Source organism: Spermophilus citellus, assembly GCF_964194105.1.
Source record: "Spermophilus citellus genome assembly, chromosome: 6".
NCBI classification, from domain to species: Eukaryota; Metazoa; Chordata; class Mammalia; order Rodentia; family Sciuridae; genus Spermophilus; species Spermophilus citellus.
The window spans coordinates 19,694,200-19,711,254 of NC_138187.1; the positions used below are offsets into that span (position 1 = coordinate 19,694,200).

At 51.5% G+C, this 17,055-nt stretch overlaps 1 protein-coding gene across 2 annotated transcripts in view; it reads left to right on the forward strand.

Moving 5' to 3' along the window:
* The first annotated feature begins 10,902 nt into the window (after positions 1–10,902).
* The window catches only part of IL4R (interleukin 4 receptor), a 34,083-nt gene continuing 27,930 nt past the window's right edge, over positions 10,903–17,055 (forward strand). The window contains exon 1 of one of the 2 annotated variants that reach the window (XM_081296919.1): positions 10,903–11,059. The gene's annotated coding sequence lies outside the window, so the exon portion shown is untranslated. The remainder of the gene's footprint in view (positions 11,060–17,055) is intronic. The other variant, XM_081296921.1, reaches the window with a different exon arrangement.

Consider the following 17,055-nt stretch of genomic DNA (forward strand, 5'->3'; position numbering starts at 1 on the left):
AAGTACCAAAATGTCTCCGCCCTAAATATCATGTTTAAAACTACAGAAAATCAAAACGAAGGCAAACAAAACTCAATCACACCTAAAAACAGCTTTCTTAAAAAGGAAACACTTGTCTGGGTCAACAGGAGCGAATTATTTCTTTTTTTCTTTTCTTTTTTTTTTTAAAGGTTTATTTATTTCTGCTATCAAAGAACAGAATTATGACAGTGGAATTTAACAGTCCTAATTGGCTGCATTTTACATTTTAAAATCAGGGATTCCATAAAACAGAATCAGTTTTCCTATGAGCCAAGCATTCATCAAAAATAATTTGATGAGTTAACATCAGATTATTTGTTTTGCTTACACAAAATAAGGACAAGGGAACTTCACTATTTCACCAGTTGAGGATGGTTGTTCTCAATCCAGATTTCTCTGGGAGGACCAGAAGGGTCAGCTTGGTTTGACTGACTCCATGTTTTGTTTTGATTTTTCTCCCCTGGAATATTGTCTCTGTTGAAAAACTGGCTTCACAAAGAAGGTGGCAGCAGGAAAATTTCAGAATCCAAAGCTTAAAAACAAGTCTTGGGCTGTATGGGGTTATTTTCTGTCTCTGGGGGGGGGGGGGATCATCTGGTGTCCGAGGCCTGGGGACAGAGGCAAAGTCCCCAGCTGCCCATCCAGGAGATGTCACTCTCAGTAGCGTCTGGTGTCCTGACCTGTGTTCGCCCAGGATGACGGTGGGTAAGGAACAGCAGGTCACAGGGGCCCCCTGACCCTCTGGGAGACAGAGCTCTCCCTGGGCAGACCCCGGGACTGAGGGTCAGCGGCCAGGGGAGAATCATGTCAACGATTCCCCGCCTGTGGTCCCTGAGGTCCTGGGGCAGGGATGCGGGAGGCAGCCAGTGTCACAAGATATCCCCGTCCCCAGCCAGGCCAGGCGCCTGGCTAAGCGAGGAGAAAGACGGTGTCCCACCTCAGGGCCTGGCCCCTGCGCCTGGTCTCACTTTCTCCCTGGCACTGCCTGGAAGGGGACGAAGTGACACCCAGGGGAAGGCCCAACACATTCAAGCTCAGGGTGCGATAGCTCAGTCTGCCCCCCAATAGGCCCCACTCAGCTCCCCTTCATGGGCCACGTCCCTTGTGAGAGTCACACCCTGCCCTTTATAGGCACAAGGACCCAGAAGTTCCAGGGACACGTCCATGTTTAGGCTCCTGGATCTGGAAGTTCCTCAGGCTCACGTCTATGTTTAAGCCCCAGGATCCGGAAGTTCGATAGGTGCATGTCCATATTTAGACCCCTGGATCCGGAAGTTCCTCAGGCATCCGTGTTTAGGCTCTGAGATCCAGAAATGCCTCAGGCGTCCATGTTTAGGCCCCCGGATCCGGAAGTTCCTCAGGTGATGTCCATGTTTCGGCTCTAGGATCCGGAAGTTCCTCAGGTGTCCATGTTTAGGCCCCCAGATCCGGAAGTGCCTCAGGCGTCCATATTTAGGCCCATGGATCCGGAAGTGCCTCAGGCGTCCATATTTAGGCCCATGGATCCGGAAGTGCCTCAGGCATCCATATTTAGGCCCATGGATCCGGAAGTTCCTCAGGTGCACGTACATGTTTAAGCCCCTGGGTCCGGAAGTTCCTCAGGCATCCATGTTTAGGCCGTAGCATCCGGAAATTCCTCACGTGCACGTCCATGTTTAAGACCCTGGATCCGGAAGCATTTCAGGCTTCCATTTTTAGGCCCCTGGATCCGGAAGTTCCTCAGGCGCATGTCCATGTTTAAGCTCCAGGATCTGGAAGCATTTCAGGCTTCCATGTTTAGGCCCCTAGATCCGGAAGTTCCTCCAGTGCATGTCCATGTTTAGGCCACCAGATCCAGCAGTTCCTCAGGCGCACATCCATGTTTAAGCCCCAGGAGCGAATTATTTCAAGTGTCGAAAGAAACCCCACCAACCTAAAATTTTATATCCAGCAAAATTGTCCTTCACAGGTGAAGAACAAATAAAGATTTTCCCAGACAAATAAAAACCAAGGGAATTTGTTGCCAATAGTTCCGCCTTCTAAGAAATGCTAAAAGAAGTTCTTTAGAGAGACGGGAAAAGGACATGGGTCAGAAACTTCCATCTACCTAAGAGTAAGATCTGAGAACCAATGAACTAATGTGGAATAAAAAATTCTAAAAAAAAATTAATATTTCTAATCACCTTTAATTCAAAATAATAATAATAGCAATACATTGGGCGGTTACAGCAGATGGATAAATGAAATGAATGGAATAAAATGAATGGTATAGGGATGGGAAGGAGGAATGAGAAGTAGTTGGTTATAAGGCTCTTGTACACTCTGTGACCTGATAGTGTTATTTGAAAAATGGTTTCAGACAAGGTTGTTAATAAATATCGCAAACTCTACAACAACCACTGAAAATTGTCAGTACTAGGTGTTTTATTCACCGATAAACTAAAAATCCATCTTAGATGTTTCTTTCTCATGTGTACTTCATTTGTTGTATTCAAAAGCAAAACCCTAGAGCAGGAGAGTTTACCCAGTCCTCAGACACTGAGCCGTCTTCGTCTTGACTAAGGAGGAAGTGACGAAATTCATAAATCTCCTTATCTGATATAGTCACATGAAGCCAATCATGAGGATTATGCTTCTTAAATATTTCTTTTTAAAAATGTTCTTTAGTTGTAGATGGACAGTTGTAGATGCCTTTATTTTACTTATTTATTTTTATGTTGTGCTGAGGATTGAACCCAACTCCTCACACGTGCTAAGCAAGTGTTGTACACTGAACCACAACCCCAGCCCTAAGCCACAACTCCAGCTTCTTAAAGTATTTCTTGGTAAGATATTTCAGACCTCTTTAAGAGAACTGTTTCTCAGCTGTGATTTTAATCTAGGAGCATTCAACGTGAATAACAGTCCTAAGATTTCCAGCGGTTCTATTGCCTTTAAACTTCTCCCATATGAGTTTTAAATAGGAATCTATTTTAAAATAGGAAAATGCAAAACTAGGAAATAAAACCTTGACTATTCACTAGGGAAGGTACCCCAAATTTCCAGAATCAAAAATTCCATTTTCAGGGCTGAGGATTTAGTAAAGTACTTACCTAGCATGGGCCAGGCCCTGAGTTCAATCCCTAGCACTGAAAAAAAAATTCTCCTGGATGACTAAAGTCCATATTCAAATTTCAGAATGATCTCTTAGACTTCTTGCCTTTCTGTAATGCCATGCTGAGAATGATCAGAGAGCAAGAATTTTGTAAACTGAAACCGAAATGTTGAGAGAACATTGAATCACGTCAAATGTTCAATTAAAACTAGAAAAGGCAGAAAAAAGAGAAGATTGTTTTACAAAAACAGAACAAAACCAAAAAAAAAAATGCAATGAATAGAAAACAATTGCCAACATGGTAGATATTAGCTCAGTTATATCAATAATCACTTTAAACGTAAATGGTCTAAATACACCAAGTAAAAGGCAGAGACTGCTAGAGTGGATTTTAAAAAAAGACCCAACTGTATGTGGTTAATAAGAAACTAACAGTAAATATAAAGGCACAGTTGGATTAAAAGTGACAGGAGGGATATACCAAACTAAGAGTAATCAAATGCTTCTCCAATAAAAGTCTTCAATGTAGATGTAGCTAAAAATCAGAGAGTGTCATGGTTTAGGTGTGAAGCATCCCCTCAAAGCTCATGTGAGAGACAATGCAAGAACATTCAGAAGTGGAGTGATTGGGTTATAAGAGGCTTAACCCAATCAGTGAGTTAATACCCCGATGGTGAGTGGGGTGTGGCTAGAGGAGTGGGCATTTGGGGCATGGCTTTGAGGTCTATATCTGCATCTGGGGAGTGGACTCTTTCTGCTTCCTGATCATCCTGTGAGCTGCTGCCCTCTGCCACACTCTTCCACCATCATGTTCAGCCTCACCTGAGCCCCAGGAATGGAGCCTGCTGACTGTGGATGGTGACCTCTGAAACCTTGAGCCCTCAAATAAACTTCTCCTCCTTAAAATTGTTCTTGCGGGGTCTTTTTGTCACAGCAGCGAAACAGCTGACTAAAAGAGGAGACTCAAAATACATGAAGCAAAAATGGATAGACCTTAAGGAAAAATAGACGAATCCATGATTATTTGGATAAGAATATTATTGAATAATAATAAAGCTGGAAGTTGGAGACTTTGATGCCTCCCTTTGAGTGACTGGCAGATCCAGAAGGCAGAAAATCAGTAAGGATGCAGTTGAGCTGATCAGCCTGTCAATCAACAGGTTCTTTTTTTTTTTTTTTTTTTTTTTTTTTTTAAATTTTTTTTTTGAGAGAGAGAGAGAGAGAGAGAGAGAGAGAGAGAGAGAGAGAGAATTTTTTTTAATATGTATTTTTTAGTTCTCGGCAGACACAACATCTTTGTTGGTATGTGGTGCTGAGGATCGAACCCGGGCCGCACGCATGCCAGACGAGCGCGCTACCGCTTGAGCCACATCCCCAGCCCTCAACAGGTTCTAATTGACATTTGTAGATTCTGAATCCAACAATAGCAGTGCATGCCTTCTTCTCAAGTTCTCATGGAAGATTCGACAAGCTAGACCATTCTCTGGTGTCTAAAAAAAAAAAAAAAAAAAAAAAAAAAAAAAAAAAAAAAAAAAAAAACTTAACAAATTTAAAATATTAGAAACCAGACCAAGGATGGTCTCAGGCCACAATGATAATAAACTACAAATAAATCACAGAAAGATAGCTGGAAAGTCCCTAAATATTTGGAGATTAAAAACCTATTTCTAAGCAACAACACATGAAGCAGAGATGAAATCAAAATGTTAAAACATTTTAACTGAATGAAAATATAGCCTCTCAAAATTTGGAAGATCTAGCAAAAATGGTGATGCATATACAATAAAAGGAGAAAGTTCTAGAATCAATGATCTAAATTTAAATCTAGGAGAATAGAAAAAGAAGAGCTAAAAAATATTAGAAAAGAAATCACTGAGGGGCTGGGGATGTGGCTCAAGCGGTAGCGCGCTCGCCTGGCATGCGTGCGGCCCGGGTTCGATCCTCAGCACCACATACCAACAAAGACGTTGTGTCCGCCGAGAACTAAGAAAAAATAAATATTAAAAATTCTCTCTCTCTCTCTCTCTCTCTCTCTCTCTCTCTCTCTCTTTAAAAAAAAAAAGAAATCACCGAAATCATGCCAGGCATGGTGGCATGGTAATTCCAGCAGCTCGGGAGGCTGAGGCAGGAGGATTATGTGTTCAAAGCCAGCCTCAGCCAAAGCGAGGCCCTAAGCAACTCAGTGAGAATCTGTCTCTAAGTAAAACACAAAATAGGGCTGGGGGTGTGGCTCAGTGGTCCAGTGCTCCTGAGTTCAATCCCCGGTACCTCCAGCCCCCCAAAAGTAATAACTTGTCAAAAAGGAAAGGTTTCATTGGTGAAATCTACCAAACACTTAAGGAAGAAATAATACCATTTATTTTACTATCCCTTCCAGAAAACAGAAGCAGAAAGAATCTGACTTGCTTCTATGAGACCAGCATTACTTTAATACTGAAACCCCAAACCAGTAACGAAAAGAAAGGAAAACTAGAGACCATTATCCCTCATGAACTCAGATGCCAAAGTCCTTAAAGATGTTCATGAGTCAGACCCAATAACGTGGGCACTGCAAGACTCATCCCAGTCCTGTAAGCCTGATTCGACATCCAAATGTCAGCTAATATAACCCATTGCATTGACAGGCTAAGGAAGAAAGAAGTCACCCGATGTCACTAGGTGCAGAAAAGTCATTTGATGACATCCAACACCATCCTGATAAGAACCCTCAGAGACCCAGGCTAAAACCCTGCTGCTAACACATTGCTTGGTGGCGAGAAACCCCATTGCTGTCCCCTAAACGTCAAGGTCAAAGCCACATCCCCTCCCCAGCGCTTCACCATCATACTGGAAATCCTACCTAATGCAACAAGACAAAGAAAAGAAGAATCGGTCTGTAGACTGAGAAGGAAGAAGCCAAAGTGTCTGTGTGTTATGGTTTGGATCTTAAATGTCCTTCAAAGGCTCCAGGGTTGAAGGCTTGTTCCCCGCCCATGGTACTGTTGGGAAGTAGTGGCCATCTCGGGAGGCCGGGCCTTGTGGAGAGAAGTGAGGGTGTTAAGTGTGTGCTTGGGGGCCCAGCTCCTTCCTCTTTCTCTTTGCCATGGGGTGAGCACTCTTCTTGCTATAGGCCCCAAAGCAACAAAACAAGTGACTGTGGACTAAAGCCTTTGATACTACCAGCCAAAATAAACCTTTCTTCTTTTTAAGCAGTTTTTCTCAGGTGTTTTGTCACAGTGAGAGAAAGCTGACTAACTAACACATTTTGTGGATGATATTGCTGAGAGCCATTAGCCAAGTAGGTATGACAATTTCCTTGCCAGCGTACCCCATGTTGCTTAGAGGAAGGACTCGTGGAAATGGACTTGCCTTGGACATTTGCAGTGACATTGCATGTATGTTTGAGAAAGGTGACCCTGCTCGAGGACCAGGGTGGATCCGGGTTTAGGGAGGATCCTACTGGATTAGGGCGGTTCCAGGTTTAAGGTGTACCCTGCTGGGAAGAGGGCGTATCCTGCTGCCTCAGGCATGCCTAATCCTTGAGTTCCCGTTGAGTTCTCGTGGGATTCAGAAAGGTATTTGGGATTCAAAGCCTGGTGGAATATGTGGATTTGGCCAGAACGTGGATTTCCTCAGAACGTGTGTAGCGTGCCGGTGTGAATTCGGGAATAAAGAATTGCTGTTTGAATCTACAAAGCTGTGAGTGGCTCATGATTTTGTGCCCAGCCAGACTGCGGCATGATATAATTATCTTTATGCTAAAATCCCAAAGAGTCAACCAGAAACCTCCTAGAATTAATCATTGTAGCACAAGTTCAGGCTACAAGAGTAATAGACAAAAGTCAATTGCTTTCCCATATACCAGTGACAAAAAATTGGAATTTGAATTAAAACTTAATGCCAGTCACATAAACATACATACAAAAAAAATGAAAAACACATAAGTATAAACCTAACAAATATTATAGGATATGTCTGAGGCAAACTATAAAACTCTGATGAAAGAAACCAAAGAGCTCAACAAATGGAAAGGTAGTCTATGTTCATGGATACAAAGACTCCATATTGTTCAGCTGATATTTGTTCCCAAGTTTATTCTCACAACCTGGATCAGGTTGTGAGAATAAAAGTCATATTGTGAAAGTTATTTTGTGCCAACAGTTTGATTCTAAAGATCAGGTGGAAAATTAAAAGACCTAGAGTAGTCATGGGAAGAAGAACAAACTTAAAAATTTTTTTAATCTTTTAAGTAAGTTTAAACTTACTATAAAACTACAGTATTCAGGATGGCAGGGCTAGTGAAACAGCTCAGGAAAAGACATGAAGGAATCTTAAAAGCTCGTGAAAGAAGCCAGTTTTAAGAGGCTACAGACTAGTTCCAACCCTGTGTCATCTTGAATGAGGGCAAAACTATGGAGACAGGAAAACGTTTACTGATTTCAGGGCTCGAGGTGCATAATGGATCATGAGGGCTATTTTCTTGGTTTCCGGAGCTGGGGCTGGCACCCAGGGCCTCATGTGTGATAATCAAGTGCTCCACCTCTCACGGGTGCCCCCAGCCCTGGCAAAAAGAATTTTTTAAGAAGGGGAAACTATTCTTTATGTCACTTTGTCAGTAGATACATGACATAGTGCATTTCTCAATACAGAAGTGGATGAGAGAGAGACTGAAACTTAACGTCAACCTAGACTTTAATAATAACATGGCACCTCAATGCACTTCACCGATGCAAGATGCTAATAATAAATGAATGAAATTGTGCACAGGGAGATGGACCTATGGGAGCTCTCAACTATCTGCTCAATTATTCTATCAAGCTGCAACTGTACCAAAAAAATAAAGTCTATTATTTATTTATTTTTTTGTACCGGATATTAAGCCCAGGGGTGCTTAACCACTAAGCCACATCCCCAGCCCATTTTATTTTTTATTTTAAGACAGGGACTTGCTAAGTTGCTTTAGTTCTTGCTAAGTTGCTGAGGCTGGCCTCGAACTTGTGATCCTCCTGTCTCAGCCTCCTGAGCTGCTGGGATTATAGGAGTGCACCATCGTGCCTGGCGAGTCTAATCATTTTTTTTTTTTTAACTGAAAGATAGGTTCCAACACGATTAACTGTGTAATGATGTAAAGTGGGCTGAACTTGTGATAAGGCAAGAATTTGGGAACCCCCTGGATTGGGAGACAGTTTTTATTATTTTGAGGCCTCGGGCCCACTTCCAGACCTGACAGGCAGCTTGGATGGCTGATGACTGAAACAGTTTATGAGAAGATAAACCTCGGGGCTCAGAACAAGGAATGATCTGTTTCTCCGACTCTGCATCTTGACATAACCTCGGGGTTACGGTAAAGTCGCAAGGAGAGCACAGAGAATTCCCATAATCCTTCCCCCAGACTTCCCCAACGTCTTCCTCATGTGCAATCCTTCCCGATCTCATAAGCGCTGTTTGGAATGTCATTTCACAACTCAGCCACGGGCTCAAGGAGAGGCTCTGATTAAGTGTTTCTTATCCCTGCCCTAATGAATATTTACCAAGGGCCCAATGCACAGTGGGCGCTGTTCTAAGCACCGTCACGTGCACCTCGCTAGTCCCCCTGAGGGAGCCCCAGGAGAGGGGTCCAGCGCTGTCTCCACAGAACGGAGAGGATGGTGGGGCCCCCTGAGGGAGACCCCTCGGCCTGAGCCACACAGCCCAGTGGGGGGCAGAGCTGGCACCCAGACACAGGTGACGGGCAGGAAGATAGCCAAGGGTGATTGAAAGACTCAGAAAACAGGCGGCGAGCCTGAGCCACCCACTCCCGAGGGACGACTAAGGGGGGCTTTTGCTGCCTTCCCAGTGAGACTGGGCTCTGACTCAGACCCCCGACTCAGGGCCCGAGAAGATTCCATCTGAAGGAGGGGACCTGCAGGGTCGGGTCTAGACCGCCTGGGGTCCCCGGTGCACCGCTGGAGCCTGTGAAGGGTAGTAAGGGGAAGGGCTGCGACGGGTGGGGTGTGAGCGTGGGGACGGGAGTGGGGGGTCACCCCTGGACTGGACAGTCCTGCTCCTCTGGGAGGGAAAGCCCTCCCCAGGCCTGTCCCACTCAGCTGGGTCACTGCACTCCCTCTGAGGTGTGATGCTGCCTGTCACCTGGGGCTGCCCAGCCGACCCCCAGGCCCAGGAAGCCCAGCCGTGTCTTTCTCACTGTCCCCGACCCCAGCCCAGGGCCTGGCACACCGAGGGGTCCATACATAAAGGCTGGAGGGTGGTGGGTCCCCCATGTCCCCACAGCACGTCTCACCCCCGTTATTTGCCCTGCCTCCCACTCCACCTGTCCTCTGTCTCCTCCCTCATCCCCACTGATGCTTGGGGTCCCCAACCAGAGGCCACCTCCTCCAGGAAGCCAACCTTGACTCCCAATACTGGGTCCACTCGACCGTCACGTAGGGTCTTGCCCACGTGGTCCTGAGGTCCCAGAGGCAGGGCCTTGGTCTGTTCCTCATTTGCATTTGTCACAGGGTGAGACACACACAGAAGGGCCAAGTCAGAGTGAGTGCTTGAAAGAATAATCCAAGTGCTGTGACCTGTCCCCTAGGAAGATGACCTTCACCCACCCCAGCTCCGGGGCTTCCTGAGCTCACCCTCCCCCATGTGGCTTGATCCCTCTGGGCCCTCCCTGTCTCTGAGCAGTTCACCTCCACCATTGGGCTAGAAGCTCCTTGAAGACAAGGTTCAAATTACTCTCTGGCCTTCCTGTCCTGTGCAGCCTGAGTCTACCTCATCTCTCTTTCCCTCTCACCTCTCTCAAAGCTCCACTGCCATCCTGGCTTTGAGCAATTGAAGCTCCACTATCCACTATACTAAGTTCGTTCCCACCCCAGGGCCTTTGCACTTGCTGTCCCTGCTTTCTAAGATATGCTCTCTCTCCAGGGCCTCTTCAGCTTTTCTGTACCCTTCTCAGAGAGGCCTTCCCTGGCCTGCCTCATCACCCTAATAGATAGATCCCTTTTTTGTTTTATTTTATTTTATTTTTCTTCTTAGAACTTTTCATTAGCTGAAATACTTGGTTCAGGTTTGTTTGCCTTCCCTACCATCTGGCTCCATCTGGACTCCTATGGCCACCGGTGACCTAGCCGTCTGTGAAGCCTGAGTTCCGATCCCAGCTCCTCTGAGCAAAGGTCTTACCAGCCCCGCGCCTCAGTTTCCCTACTCTAAATGGATGGCAGCGGTGACCGTCCTCACAGGTGATCCCGAGGAGGGGGAAGTGCGGTGACCGCGGAGGCTGGCCCAGGGCCCACGGTTGCCCTGACCACCGTGGACTGAAGGTTGTTCTGCTCTTTCCATTTTCCCAGCGCGGGCGCTCGGCAAACATTCGCCCAGAGAAAGAGCAAACATTGGCACCTGGAAGCCGCGCTGCTGGGAAAGGGGAGGGGGTCGGACTGCGCAGCCCTCAGCCCCGAATGCAAGGGCCCCCTCCGCAGAGATGTGGCCAGGGGACTGGCGGGGAAGGGGACGGGGCAGGAGGCAGGCCCCAGCTAAACCTGGGAGGCCTGGTTGCAGCTCGCACTGTGTCCCCAGGGCCAGGGGACCACTGCGGGGCTCTGGGTCCGCAGCGGGGGGGGGGGGGCGACCTCGGCTGCTGCCTGGGAGAAGGTGACTCTCACGGACGGTGACAGGGGCACAGATCGATTCCCTCCACCCGGAGGCTGCCAGGCGCAGGGCGGGGCGGGGCGGGGCGGCGCGGCGCTTGCAAATGTACCGGGCGGGGCATGCAAATGACTTGGGCGGGGCGGTGCATGCAAATACCCTGGGCGGGGCGGGGCGGTGCATGCAAATACCCTGGGCGGGGCGGTGCATGCAAATGTCCTGGCGGGGCGGGGCGCAGGAAGCCGGGCGGGCGGGTCCCCAGCCTAGGAAAACCCCGCACGGCGCGGGCCAGGGCCGGCAGCCCAGTGTCGCCTCTTCCCGCTTGGGCGCCGGAACAGCGAATGGAGCAGGGGCGCACAGGTAGGACCCGGGGACCGCGCGGGTCGGAGCGCAGGGCGATCGTCAGGGACGCGCGTCGGGCGCCCGGGAAAGGCTGGGTCCCCGGGCGGAGGGGACCTCGGGGACTGTCCCGACCCCGCGCGGGGAACGCCTGCCCGCTGGGGCCCCCGCGGGACCCCAAGCCTGTTCCTCCCCGCGTGCCTCGGGGGTCCGTCCACTTCGCCTGGCCCGGGGAGGCTGGCCCTGGTGCTCCGGCACCCAGCGAGTCCCGAAAGGCGCAGCCCCGGTCGGGGGCTTGGCCATGTCGCGAGCGTGGGCTTAGGGCGGTCTGGGGCCACGCAGCCCTGCGCCCGGGACCGTCGCCCTGCTCTGCGCTCGGGAGGTCAGCCGGAGGTGAGGAGAGCCGGGAGGACCGCGGAGTCGGGCGCCAGGTCCCGGGATCCGGTGTCGCACGGACCCGGCCACAGCGATCGTCTCCAGGGAACTTGGTTCGGGTTCTGTCCTGAGCGCTGAAGGCACGGAGAGAAACCGCGAGCAGGTTTCTGCGGTCGGTGCGATCTGTCATGGTCATTTAACCGACGACGGGGACGCGCAGGCTCCGGGGTCGCCTAACTTGCCCGAGGTGCCGCCCACCGCCGAGTCCGGGAGCCCGATCGGACCGGACCCCGGGGCCCAACGCCAGCCACCACGGCGTCCCAGCTCCCCGCCGTGCGCACGAAACCACCGCAGGAGCGGATCCTCCCGGGGAATTTTGTAAAATGGAGATTCCCGGGTCCCTTCCCTGCCTTCAGGTCCGCGGTGCCCGGGAACCGGGTTCTCGCTCCGCCCCCGCGCCGTCTCTTTCTCTTTTAGTAAGGTCGGCGCTTCTCAGAACCAGGCCCGACCCAGGACCCGCGATTTCATGCTGGGATTCAGAGAGTCCCCAGGCCAGCGCTGACCCTGCCCGGGGACTCTGACTCCCTGCCCTTCCCCAGGCCTCTGCGAGCTGCGGCTCTGTTTTTGGCTTCTCCCACCGCAGGTGGCCTTTTAGGAGCCTGGGCGTTTGCAGGGACATCAGCCCCTTCCTACAGTCGGAGGGGAAACCTCGGGGCTGAGACGCAAGTCTGCCCAGGGTGCCCCAAGCAGCCAGGGGCTTCCAGACCGCCACAGCCCATGACACAGACGAGGGCATAGGGGCCCAGCATGGGGTGGGGGTGGCCTGGCCAGCTGAGGAGGGCTTCCCGGGCAGAGGGACCCCAGCAGGTGTGCCCAACTCGCCCCAGGCAGGCGGACAGGCTTCCTTCCCAGGGCACTCCTAGGTCTGCTCTGGGAAGCAGGAGGGGCCAGCCCAAAGCAGGGGAAGGTGGGGCCGCCCAGCAGCCGGGTCAGTGCTGTGACCTGTGGCTAGCCATCAGAGTCCAGGCAGATTCCTGGGCCCCGCCCTGCTCCCGGTCTGGAGGGGGGCCGTGGGGAGGACAAACCCCTAGAGAGCTGCCCCAGTTCCACATGCCCAGTTATTGGCAGGTCTGGGGACCCAAGGCCTCCCAGTGTCTGCGCAGTGACTCAGGGGCTGATAGGCCTCAGACAGCAGTCACCATGTCGCAGAAAGCCCAGGCGTGGCCGCAGCTAAGACACGCAGCCTCCTGAGTTTGCAGGGGAGAGGACATTAAGTGTCCAAGGAGGGAGAAGAGAGCCACTTCCCAAGTCCGCCCCCCCCAGCCCTCACCACCCCCTGGGGGAATGGGGACCTGATGGCTTTGGGACCAGCCGGCCATCACCCCTACTGCATCTGGGACAGAGCTTCCTCACATGAGTAGGAATAGGGTTTTCATGAGGGGTGCAGGACACCCCATTCTTAACATGGGGCTGGGGACAGCTCAGCCGGAGAGCACTTGCTTGGAATGCGGGAGGCCCCGCTCCATCCCCAGTTCTGCAAAAAAAAAAAAAAAAAAGATATTCAAACCTATGCAGTGCAATTCCCGTCACACAGTAGGTCCACAGTGAGTGTTTCTGTCTGTCCCACCTGCCCGAAAGTAGAGCTCAGAGGTGAGGAGCCTGGTCCCCAGGTTCTAAGACTGGCTTTGCTACTGACCATGTAGCTTGCTTCTGGGAACCCCAGTCTCCACTGAGGACATGGGGACAGACGTGGCTCATGCCACGGCAGTGAGGATCCCGTGAGTCCCACTGTGGCCAACATACAGAACGGAGCCTGGTACCCGGCCAGCACTGTGTGCTTGTTAAATAGACGCATCGGCGGCGTCTGCGCCTCCCAGGAACCCCAGGGGTGGCGGCTGAGTTGACCCATTTGGCAGACGAGGACACTGAGGCCCAGAGACGTGTGGGCCTTGCCCAGGTTCCCACATCTGAGAATGATGGAGGATTCACCCCGACCTTCCCTCCCAGCCCCCGATCTTCCCATTTGGTCGCCAGTGTGCTGGTGCCACCAGAGACTCGGTGGCACGATGGAGACCTGCCCAGGCACGCTTGGCCAGACTCTGCTGGGCAGGGAAGGGCGGAGGCTGGGGCTTGCTGGGACGCTGCACAGACTTGACCTGCCTCGAGTAGGAGCAGGGCACCCAGAGGAGGGGTGAGGTCCTGCGGAGGCCATGGGCCAGCTGCATCCCTCAGGATTGGCTGGGTTTCCCAGCAGATTGTTCTGAGTCTCTGAGGCAGAAAGAAGGGCACAGGTTCAAAGACAGGGGCCCTAGCTTGCTGCTTCCTAGCTGTGCCGTCCTGAGGAAGTTGCTCAACCTCTCTGAGCCTTCCTTTGTTTGTCATGGGTATTTGGAATGAGAGTGTTCATGGGATAGGGTTTTTATTGGTTGGTTGGTTGGTACTGAGGATTGAACTCAGGGGCACACAACCACCGAGGCACATCCCAGCCCTATTTTGTATTTTATTTAGAGTCAGGGACTCACTGAGTTGCTTAGGACCTCACTTTGGCCGAGGCTGGCTTTGAACTCTCGATCGTCCTGCCTCAGCCTCCCGAGCTGCTGGGATGACAGGTGAGCATCCGGCCATAAAAACGATCTAGTGTTAACAGACACCTTGCCTGTGGTAGGGGCTCGGCGATTGCTCTCTCTCTCTCCTTTTGGGATGGAGTCACAGCTCCGGGTCCAGCACCTGGTTGCCTCATTCATTTCTTCTTCGAGGGTTTGCTGAGCACCTGGATGTGCCAGGTGCTGGTGACAGAGCGTTAGACCAGGCCCTTGGTGCCCTGCAGGTCAGACGGGCATTAAGCAAAATAAGTAGATGTATGAGGATCCACGACCTTAATCTGTCCTTCCGAAGCCCAGGAGCTCGGAAAATTGAGTTTGTCGTAACTTATTTGGAAGCAAATCGTGTCCTGAACCTCGCCCCTGGCGCGACACCCATGTCTTGGTGCTCACGGGAAGGGTGCAGGGTGCTGCTGCAGAGCCCCAAGGCTCTTCTGCATCCTGAGATTCTGATCCTGGATTCCCCATGAGGGTCGGGGACCCCCATCATCCTGGGCCAGGGACCGATATCAAGCCGGGCACAGGTGGCATTGGGGAGAACCTCTGGGAGGAGGTGGCATTTGAGAGACAAGAGACGAGGCCTGGGGAAGAGGGGACCCCGGGAGGAACCCCAGGAGTGCCAGGGACCCCAGGAGTGCCAGGGACCCCACTTCCGGCTGGCGTGGGCCACCCGGGCTGCGGGCACAGCTGCATCTGAGGTGCCAGTTCTAGCCTTTCCAGGAAGAGTAGAGGAAGCCCTGAGGTTTCAGGTTCGGCTCAGACTGACTCATCCTCCCCCTGGGCCCCCGCGGGCCTCCTGACCTTCTCTGGGCTGCTTCAGAGATCCTGAGCCGTGACCTCCGGCCCAGGCCATCTCCTGCTGGGTCCACATCTGGACAGGGAGGAAGTGGGTGCTGGCAGAGGCCGGGAAGCCTGGCAAGGGCTTGGGGGGCGGGCCTGGGGCTCGGTCTAAGAGCCTGCAGCCTGCAGCCGGCACAGCCCATGGACAGAGTGACAATAACCAGCTCTCACATGTCCTGGGTGGCAGCCGCAGCAGGCTGAGGGCTCATGCTCACGCCACAGACAGACCAGGGACTGGGGACACCGTAGAGAGATACCCAGAAGCAAGGTCCCTCGTGGGATTGACAGTCTAGTGGGGAAGGTGACACCCAGGAGGGAGCTGTGACTGGAAGTCCCAAGACATGTGGCTCTGTGGACAGAGGGGGAACCAGGCAGCAGCGGGAGCGGCACGTGCAAAGGTCCTGAGGTGGAACGGGCTTGGTGGGTTTGTTCCAGACCAAGAAGTGGGTGGGGTTGGGTGGAAGTGAGTGCGCAGGAGAGGGGTAGGTTAGTGGCTGTCGCAGTTGCTGGCTGGACCTGGCAATCCGTGGCACTGGGCCCCCCAATAGTTTTACAGGTGGTAATTGAGCTGAGCAACACCCCAAGTTTGAAAGCAGAGGGCAGAGGGCGCCGAGGAGAGCCAAGGTTGGGCTCCAGGTCAGGGACCAGGCAGGGAGGAGTCCTGGGGGTGAGCAGGGCATGGCCCCCGGTTCCCTAGGGTGGCCCGGGTGGACACTCACTGGCTGCCACAGTCACAGGCAGAGTCTGGTTCAGAGCCGGGGCCGCTGATCCAGAAGCCCCCACCTCCCACCCCGGCCTCCTCCCGCCAGCCCGGGGAGCAGCCCTGACCAGTTTCTTGGTTGGAAATAAGGGGGTGCCTCATCTGTTTTAGAGAACTTGGGGAGCCCTGAGGTTTTCCTGGAGTAGCCAGGGAAGGGCTCTGTCTCCTGGAAAGAGGAAGTGAAACCTGTCAGGGAGGGGTGCCCATCCTGCTGGGCCTCCCCTCCATCCCGCAGAGGCCGGCCTCCAGAGGCCATGGACATCACAGCTGAGCAACTGCAGCTGGGGAGCATCTTTCCTGAGATTGAGCCAAATGAGCTTTGGGGAGCTCCCAGTTTCTGGCTCTGTCTAGTTCTTGCCCCTTAGGGGTAGTGACTCCCTCTTTCCTCCCCAGCCCTGGATTTCTCTCTCTCTCAGAACACACACCCGCGGCTCGTGCAGAACTACGCTTCCTATAAGTCTTCCTTTAATTAGCAGGGTCTCACCGAGTTGCCTAGGGCCTCGATCTTGCTGAGGCTGGCTTTGAACTTGCGATCCTCCTGAAGAGATGATCATAGTCTGGCTTGGGACATAATTCAGTTCAGCCGTAGCCTCTTCCAAAGCCTTCCCAGTCAAACAAGAGGAGACTGTGACCTCCTTGGAGCTAGAGCATATATCTTTGTTGATGTAGTCATGCTTTGCAGCAGCTATGTCCCACTTGGGCTCATCAGCTGAAACCTTCATCTTTTTCTTCTACATGAGTGTCTTCCCATCAGAGTTCCTTCTTTGCTGAGATTCCTTGTTAGAGGCTAACAATTGCTTTCAGGGTTTCTTCTTTTCTAGTTAACTCCATTTCGGGCTGAATGGCTATGATTTTGACTTGAAATGCTGCTTTGGCTTCCTTCGGTAACTCTGGTCCCACCGCCTTCCACCATCCAAATAGTTTATAATGTCCCTTTCGATTTCCTTTTGAAGAGTTATTGAAAGTGTCATGGGCTTTTAAAATATTTGGGGTTGTTTTCTAAGTCATTTTGTTGATTTTGAAATTGGGTCATGATGATCGTTGAGATCAAGATACGTGACTTCCCTCCCGACGACGGAGAATTTGCTGAGGTCTTTGTAGGGTTTTCAGGTCATTTTTTTTCTGCATGTTCCTCTTGTACTTTTCAAGGATGCATTTTTCTGTGGTGTGTAAAGTTCTAGAACCGTGTCCATGAGCTCAGGGGCGCTAATCGCATTGTTCTGTTTCTGGGTTCCTCTGTGTCTTTCTGCACTGGAGGATCTGAACCCGGCTCCTCGGGCTTCTGCTGATTTTCCGCTTTCATTTTGGAGCGGTGCTGCGGGCACATAGCCCTGGGGTAGAGCAAGCTGCGTGACTCTCACACCTCCTTGGAGAACTGCTCCTCTTATCACTACAAACCTCCACGTTCTCCCTTTTCTGCCTCAATATCTTGAATTCCATCT